This window comes from Onychomys torridus, chromosome 1 (genome assembly GCF_903995425.1).
Source record: "Onychomys torridus chromosome 1, mOncTor1.1, whole genome shotgun sequence".
Lineage (NCBI taxonomy): Eukaryota > Metazoa > Chordata > Mammalia > Rodentia > Cricetidae > Onychomys > Onychomys torridus.
The window spans coordinates 17,442,315-17,451,598 of NC_050443.1; the positions used below are offsets into that span (position 1 = coordinate 17,442,315).

Here is a 9,284-nt window from a genome sequence, read left to right on the forward strand (position 1 = left end):
GCTACAGCTGCTGTTTAGTCTTAATCATGCTGCAGTTTAAAGCAAGAGGTTCACAACAAGGCAGACTCAGATGGGATAGTTCACAATGTGCGTAAAAGTGTGTAAAATAAAGTCTTTAAAGAGAAAGTAAAAGTAATATAAAAACAAGCCACATAAAGATGGATATCACACAGAGAATCTGGATTGTGTTGTCTTTGAGATTTTAACTGCAGAAAGGCATTTGATTGTAAAGGCTGTTCAGGTAAACCAACATTTTAAAGGTATCTTGACTTCAAAATTGGGATCCAAGGCTATGTTGCTTTGGAAAGGAGGCTCTGCTTTTGTTTCCAGAGAAAGCAAAAGGCTATGGATTTATTCCAGATTAAGATAAAGGTTTGACCAGCCAAGACCCCCTGAAAGGTCTCCAATGACACCATGGCCAATATGATCTACCATCTAAAATGGTTTCAAGGCAACTGGCTCAGACAATACAGTCTCACAGACTACTCCATAATCCTAAAATTTTCTTTATGTTCCCATAAGAATACAGTGCCCTCATCCAGCAGGAAGTAGTATGAGCAGCTATGCCCAAATTCCCAAATATACCAAGCTGGCTTTGGAGATGGAATTGGCTCACTCCTTCTCTAAACCCAAGCATATTGCTAAAAGAAAAGGTTGAGAGATTCTTCTGTCCCATATCAGAAGAGCCCTTTGGTGCGGGACAGAGAAAAACCAATATTTTTATTTAAAGCAGGTTGATTATAAATGCAATCTCAGCTGGGTGGTGGTGACACACGCCTTTAATCCCAGCACTTGGGAGGCAGAGCCATGCAGATCTTTGTGAGTTCTATGCCAGCCTGGTCTCCAAAGCAAGTTCCAGGAAAGGCGCAAGCTACACAGAGAAACCCTATCTCGAAACAAAACAAAACAAAACAAACAAACAAACAAACAAAAAATGCAATCTTTTTCTAAAGAAGGAATGGGGATAGTATAGATATGATAGGATGAAAGGGTAGATTAATGAATCTACTTTTAAAGAGCAAAAACTTGTTTATAAAATGTTTTACATCATTATGGATTTTAGTTTATTGATACAAGTTTAAACTTAATTTTGTTATACTATATATATATTTCTACTCTCGTTTGAGGTATTATGTTTATGTAACTCATTTTAGATTGTAATGGATAATTAAAAAACATATTAATAATTAGTCTTCTATGATAGTCAAACTTATAGTCATGTTAAGTTTTCTAGGTATACATAGAGATAATTCAATTAGGTAGGTAATCTTCACACACTTCAAAGACCTACAGAATATGGCATTTAAAAATGTTTTAAAAATGTAGACTTTCTGGACAGTGAGACATGTCTGCTCCAGGCAGCACTGGTTTACTTCAGAGAGGAGGATGGGCATTGAAGACACTTCATATGGAGTTTATCTTCTTCTTGGCAAAAACAGCCATTTGGGCAAGAAACTGTTCTTGCCTGTACTGCTTGATCGACTGGACATGCAGGACCCATAGGAAGGTGACCACTGAACTTTGCTTAGCAAAATGGTCCTTCAGGTTCCTGCTTCACAGAGGAAACTGCCAGACATTCTACAGGACACAGAGAGAAGTGACCAAGAGACTCTAGGCCTGTGGGCCCCAACTTTACAAAGGAACATTGGATAACTGTCCAGGCTGCTATCCCTCTCTGTCCACTTTCTCAAGACTCCCAAAAGTTGCTTGCATCCTTCTCCCAGTTCTCAGGTAATATTATATCCTTCTGGGGTCTTTGATGTAGTTGAAGACTAGATAGTTATAATTTCCTTAGTTATGATAAAAGATAAGATAGATATGAAACCTTAGACTCACAAATATAGAATATATAGGATATCTTCTTTAATTTTGCAAAATACAAATAGACTAAATATTGTACATATAATTCTTGCTTGATAATTGTTTTGTTATTTGTAATTTTACTATGTTAAAGTTAAAACCTTCCCTTTTGAAAAGAAATAAAAGGGGAAGTGCTGGGGACGTCCTTCTGTAAGCTGTGAATGTGTTGTTCTGATTGATTGATAAATAAAAAGCTGATGGGCCAGTAGCCAGGCAGCAAGTATGGTATAGGAGGGATAAGCAGAGAGGAGAATTCTGGGAAGTGGAAGGCTGAGTCAGGAGACGCTGCCAGCCACCACCACCATGAGAAGTAAGTTGTATAATACCGGTAAGCCACAAGTCACATGGCAATTTATAGATTAACAGAAATGGGTTAATTCAAGATATAAGAACTAGATAGCAAGAAGCCTGCCATGGCCATGCAATTTATAATAATATAAGTCTCTACGTGTTTACTTGGGTCTGAGAGGCTGCGGGCCCAGGCAGGACTGGAGAAAACTCCAGCTACAGTAGATTGAAAGATATGGATTACTTTAAGTTTTAAGAGCTAGTTAGCAACAAGCCTAAGCTTCCATAATTAATAATGAGACTTGCTACATGCTACTGCTAGGAATCATAATGTAAATATCTGATATACAGGATATCTGATATGTAACCACTCTGAAAGGGTCGTTAGATCCCCCAAAGGGGAAATGACCCACAGGTTGAAAATCTCTGGCATAGTAGGTTAAGGCAGTTGCTGCCAGGCTAACAATCTGAGTTTTATCCAAGTCCCACACAATGAAGGGAGAGACTCATTCAAGTTGTTCTCTGTCCTCTACAAGCACCCCATGTCATCCACACCCACAGACTTATATGTTATCAGTTTGCTTTCTTTTTTTTTTTTGGTTTTTTGAGACAGGGTTTCTCTGTAGCTGTGAGCCTTTCCTGGAACTTGCTTTGGAGACCAGGCTGGCCTCAAACTCACAAAGATCCACCTGGCTCTGCCTCCCGAGTGCTGGGATTAAAGGTGTGCGCCACCACTGCCCGGCCAGTTTGCTTTCTTTTGCTGTGATAAACACCATGACCAGAATCAACCTGGGAGGAATGGACTTATTTAATCTTATAATTTATAGTCCATCATAGAGGGAAGTTAGTGTAGAAACTCAAGCAGGAATTCAAAAGCAGGAACTGAAGCAGAGGACATGGAGGAGTGCTACTTACTGGCTGGCTCCCCATGACTTGCTTAGCCTGCTTTCCTAAACAAACCTGGATCACCTGCCCATGGATGGCACCTACCCACAATGGGTTGGACCTTCTCACATCAATATATATATATATATATATATATATATATATATATATATATTTTTTTTTTTTTTTTTTTTTTTTTTTTTTTTGAGCTGAGGATTGAACCCAGGGCCTTGCACTTGCTAGGCAAGCGCTCTACCACTGAGCTAAATCCTCAACCCCCCTCCCATCAATATTTAATCAAGAAAGTTGGGTATCAAACTCAGGACAAATGGCTAACTGGGGTACCCATTTAACACATCAAAGCAGATTCTGGCTGGCAGGTTCTCCTAGCATCTCTCAGTACCTATTACAGAGTCATGCTGGCTGGCATACCCCACCCCCACCTTGAATGCCTTCAGCCTGAGCTTCACCGACCTTCCCCAGCTGCTCTTCTCTGTATAATCCAGTCATTTTGGCTATGTGGCCTCTTGGTTCTCATGCTTTCTGGGTTCCCAGGTGTTCTCTTTCCTCCCTCCCTCTTCTCTTCCTCTCTTGCTCTCTACCCTCGCCCCCTCAGGCCATGTTCAGTCTGGACTCTTCCAGCTGCCTCTGGCTGTTTTCTTCCTCCTATCTACAATGAACCTTCTCCTCAAACTCATACCAAGGAACAGTCAGGTCCTCATTTTTTTTTTTCATTAAAAAAATATTCCAGGGGTTGGGGATTTAGCTCAGTGGTAGAGCGCTTGCCTAGCAAGGCCCTGGGTTTGATCCTCAGCTCCATATAAAACAAACAAACAAACAAACAAACAAACAAACAAAAACTCCAAACTTGCCTACACGCTTGTCTGATGGAAGCATTTACTTAATTGAAAGTCCTTCTTTCCAGCTGACTCTAGCTAGTGTCAACTTGACCAAACCAAACAAAACCAAACAAAAACCAGTATATATGGACACATAACAATATAGACAAACAATATAAAAATGACTCTGGCTCCTGGTTCAGGTCCATGAAGGCAAGAAAGCACAGCTATGGCAGTAGGAACACATGGCTTTGATTGTTCACATTTGTTTGGACCAGGAAGTAGACAATGGCAGCTAGAAGCTGCATGTCTATGACCTATTCTGCTAGCCATACTGCATGCCAACGAGACCTAAAGCAGTATCGCTAGCTGGAGGCAACATAATTGGACACGTAGACCTGTTGGGAACACTTCATATTTGAACTACTACAACTGTGTTGTAGAATATTAGCTGAAGATGTATTACATTTGTTTATGCTGTGGAACATTTGTTTAATGATGCAAAGATATGTTGCATTCTTTTATGTTGCCTTTGTTAACTCTGTAAAGCTCTGCTACTTTGCCTGTCTAAAATGCCTAATTGGTCTAATAAAGAGCTGAACCACCAATAGCTATGCAGGATAGAGATAGGTGGGGCTGCCAGGCAGAGAGAATAAATAAGAGAAAAGGAGAAGGGCAAGAAGCAAGAAAAAGAGGAGCTGAGGATGCTGGGAGCCAGTCACCCAGTCACCCAGCCACCCAGCCACCCAGCCACCCAGCCACCCAGCCAGATATGGAATAAAAAGGAAAGAAAGGAATATAGAATGGAAAGGTAAAAGCTCAGAGATAAAAGGTAGATGGGATAAGTTTTAAAAAATTTTTATTTATTACATATACAATGTTCTGCCTGCATGTGTGCCTTTATGCCAGAGGAGGGCACCAGATCTCATTTCAGATGGTTGTGAGCCACCATGTGGTTGCTGGGAATTGAACTCAGGACCTCTGGAAGAGCAGTCAGTGCTCTTAACCTGTGAGCCATCTCTCCAGCCCCTAAATGGGATAATTTAAGCTAGGAAAGCTGGCTATAAATAAGCCAAGCTAAGACTGGGCATTCATAAAGAAAGAATAAGTCTCCATGTGATTATTTGGGTGCAGGCATCCCAAAGAGTAAAGAGTTAAAAAACCAAAACAAACAAACAAACAGAAACCAACTACACAACTGTTTTGTCAAAGGCGTAAACACTGGGGAGTTTTTTATTGTTATTTTTTGTTAGTGTCTCTTTCTCCTTCTCCCTTCAGGCAGTGAAACTTGAATCTTAGGTGGTAACTCTGGAACCATCAAATCAAAACTGGATATGGAAAGTTGTCCAATGTTGCATCAGTGAGAGAGAATGTGTATTTGCGTTAAGTCGAAGACTTTGGGTCTATTTGTTACTGTGGCATTTCACAGTCTAGACTGAGTAAGAACAGAGAGTCTACTTGACTTCTTATATAAAAAGTGGAGTGGTTTAGAAATCTCTGGTGTTTATTATTTTGTTTCTTTTTCCAAAACAGGGTTTCCCCATGTAGCCCTGGCTGTCCTGGAACTCACTCTGTAGACCAGGCTGGCCTCAAACTCAGAGATCCACCTGCCTCTACCTCCCAAGTGCTGAGATTAAAGGCATGTACCACTACTGCCCGGCAAAATCCCTGGTGGTTTTATGTATGTAAACTGTATGTATGCATGTCTTTTGTTTGAGACAGTGTCTCAGTTACTTTCTCTGTTGCTGTGATAAAATACCCTAACAGAATCAACTTACGGCTCACAGTTCAAGGGTACAGTCCATCATGGCAGAAGTCATGCCAGCAGGAGCCTGAGGCGGCTGGTCACACTACACCCGTCAGGAAGCAGAGAGAAATGAATGCTGGAGCCCAGCTCACTGTCTCCTCTTCATACAGTCCAGGGCCCTGGCCCAGAGAATGTTGCCACACACATTCTGGATACATTTTCCCATCTCAAGGAACACAATCTACATAATCCCTCCCACACATCCTCAGAGGTTTGTCTCCCAGGTGATTCTATCAGTCCAGCTGATAATATTAATCATCACACAGGGTCTTGCTGTATGGTCCAGGCTAACCTCAATCCATCTCCTGATTGCTGGCATAGCAGGTAATACCACCACACCTAGTTTTGTTGGTGTTCTTTGGTAATTCCAATGTTAAGCCTATTTTCCTCAGCAGTCCACTGGGAAAGTAATGGCCTTTTGGAAGGAGCAAGTGCCTGACTAGGTGAGCCTTGCCACACCCTAGGTCACAGGGCAGGGAGGTCCACCTGCAGCCATAGAGAGGAGACAGCACAGGTGGGTTCTTGTTGGGAAATGGGCTGCAGAGGCAACAGTACCTTTGTGGACTCAGGGTGTAATCTCTGGATCACTGAGTTGGAAACTCCATCTTGATAGCCTGGAAATGAACAAATGAGGCTCATTTTACATCTGAAAGGTACTGGTTAACATTACTGGGCACTGGTCAAACAGCCAGCAAGTGCTACCTGAAAGCCCATTCACCTCCCCCCTCTCCCATTGAGGACCCAACCCGGAGCCTTGCCCTTGCTAGGCAAGTGCTCTACCACTGAGCTAAATCCCCCTAACCCTTCACTCATCCTTTCATGTAAATCTTATTTTAGTTTTGAGATAAGGTCTCGTGTAGCCCAGGTTAGCCTTATATTCCTGTTTTCACTTCCCAAGGGCTGGGATCTCATGTGTGCACCATTACCAGCACAACCTGGTAGCGATTTATAAAGTCAACATGAAGAAATGGACTGGGTTCTTAGCTTCAGCTCAAATGTTCTCGGAGGTTCCCATGTGTAAGCAGAAGCCTTACCAGCACAGACCTGAGGCATGTAAGAGCCTCACTCCTCCACCCTGTAACCAGCCTAGGCTGTAGTCTCCCCTCTTCTATTGCAGTCCCATCCTCACTAGAATGAACATCAGATTCGACATCTTGTCACTGTGGCTCACTATCAAAGCAGTGCTCGTAAGGATGCATTTAAAGCAGTTTTGAGGGTAGGTGGACGTCTTAGTAACGCAGAACTCATCCTCTTCTTCCACAGGACCCAAATTCAGTCTCTGCAGTTGGAGTGTCTTTGGGCCGACAACCCAAAGACACTTAGTATTAGTTTTGAAGGTTCTGCTTTAGCTCAGGCTTGTCCCACTGGCTTATTTTTAACCTGTTTCTCTTCATCTACATTTGCCTCGGGGCTTTTTACCTTTCTTTCATTCTGTGTGTCCTACTTTCCTGCTTCCTCCCCGTCTGTCTGTCTGGCCCTGGCATCTCCCTGGTGTCTCTTTCTCTTTCTTCCCCCAAGCCTAAATCCCTCCTCCTACTCACTCTCCCCACCTAGAAGTCCCATCAATACCTCGTGCCTCATTATCGGCCATTCGGCTTTTTATTAGACCAGTCAGGTGCCTTAGGCAGGCAAGGTGAAACAGCAACACATCTTTACATAGCTAAACAAATATTTTGCAACAAGCCACTACCACCCAAGTCTGAAGGGCAGCTCACGATCACTAACTTTAGCTCTAGGGGTTCCGACTCCTGGCCTCTCTAGGAAGCTGCAAATACATGGCATGTACACACAGAGAGCCTGGGACTAGTGCAGCACCATCTCTGATGATGAACAGTCATACAGTTCTAGTTGTGAGCTGTCAGGAAACAAGTTCAGGCAGGTCAGCACGGGCCATGATGTGAACTGCAAGCAGAAAAAGCCTTTTGTTTTCCAGATTTTGGATGCAGACATGGAGGTAAGGCACCATTGAGGCATATTATACAACTGACTTCATTTTCTGTTTGGCATCCCAACCAACATTAGAATGTAAACTAGTTTTGTGCAGGAATTTTTTTCTTTTTTTAATAATTTATTTTTATTTCCTGTGCATTGGTGTTTTGCCTGTATGTATGTCTGGGTGAGGGTGTCAGATCTTGCAGTTACAGTTGTTAGCTGCCATGTGGTTGCTGGAAATTGAACCTGGGTCCTCTGCAAGAGCAGTCAGTTAACTGCTGAGCTATCTCTCCAGCCCCAAAAATGTTTATCTTTATGATTTTAAATTTCATGTGTGTGTTTACATATGGGTATGTACATGTGAATTCAAGTGCCCGTCAAGGTCACATGCATCGATCCCCTGGAACTGGAGTTACTGGCAGTTGTGAACTGGGAACCCACTTGGGTCCTCTGGAAGAGCAGTAAGCTCTCAAACATCGAGACAACTCTCCAGCCTTTAAGCAAGGTTTATAAAAACTTTTTTTAGATAGGGTCTCATGTATCCCAGGCTGACCTTGAATTTCTGATCCTCCTGTCTTCACCTCCCAAGTGCTGAGCTTACCAGCACTTACCACCACATCCAGCTTTATTTACTGAGGCAGGGTGTCACTCTGTAGTTCATGCTGGCCTGTTCTGGAACTCACTAGTCTCCAAAATCCTCTTGACTTGTCCTCCCGAATGCTAGGATTCTAGGTATTAGCCACTTTAAGACATCACTACAATTAGAGTTTAGAGCTACCCTTTAGAGAGGTGACAGTTCATGTGTATAATACATAAAAGTGTCTGTGGCGCAGATCCTTACATACAGTAAGTGCTCAATAAGTGCGGATGGAAGAAACTAAGGGGATTCAAGAGTGCTGAGGTCCCCTGTCTAAGCTTGCACAGCCAGTGATTCAGGCTATGATACTCAAGTCTGCCTTTATTATGCATCCATCCGTTTATTTAACTTATCCCACTTACTAACATCAGCTTGGTACCATTGACTATGCTCCTGTTCCTAGAACGTAGCACACCAGAGGCTAGACTCCTCCACAAGTGCGGGACTAACAGTTGCCTAGGTAACAAAAACAGTACTTCGTCCCTACAATCCAAAAGAAACCAGCGATGACGAGACCGCGGAGGCGGAGCATCTGCCATTCCTCACAGGCTCCTCCCAACCAACGCAGCTGCAGCCCCGCCCCGCAGGCAGCACGGAATGTGCCCCCCCCCGCCCCTCCAGCCCTGGCCCCGTCAGCCTCCACCTCCCAGAGACGGTGACGTCACAGGCTGACGGCCCTCAACAACAGCACTTGAGAAAGAGCCGCGGGCGCGGGCTTCCCCCTGGCCCGGACCCTCGCTCTGATCCGGGGCTGCAACTTGGACTCACCTTTTCAGTTGTCCAGAAGAAACTTCCGGGGGGAGGGGCGGGGAGGAAACCGGAGAAGGGGATGCTGCGCGCGCACCCTTCGCAAGCGCCGCCAACTCCCTCTAACTTGACCCCCCCAAGTCCCGCTGGGAACTCCATTTCCCAGAAGGCTGAGCGGCACGCCTCCATAACTAGGAGGCGCTGGAAGAGAGATTATTCCAGTCCCTCATTGCTCACCCTCATTCGGCCTCTCTGGCGCTTTTCCTCCTACTGCGCATGTGCCAATCTG

The 9,284-nt window shown here is 43.9% G+C and overlaps 1 protein-coding gene across 3 annotated transcripts in view; it reads right to left on the reverse strand.

Moving 5' to 3' along the window:
* The window catches only part of Vrk3 (VRK serine/threonine kinase 3), a 34,979-nt gene extending 25,722 nt beyond the window's left edge, over positions 1 to 9,257 (reverse strand). For 2 of the 3 annotated variants that reach the window (XM_036170682.1, XM_036170664.1), the window contains exons 1-2: positions 9,017 to 9,257; positions 6,235 to 6,293 (exon numbers count right to left, since the gene is read on the reverse strand). The gene's annotated coding sequence lies outside the window, so the exon portion shown is untranslated. Of the gene's footprint in view, positions 1 to 6,234; positions 6,294 to 7,404; positions 7,474 to 9,016 lie in introns of those variants that run through there. The other variant, XM_036170673.1, reaches the window with a different exon arrangement.
* Positions 9,258 to 9,284: the final 27 nt, after the last annotated feature.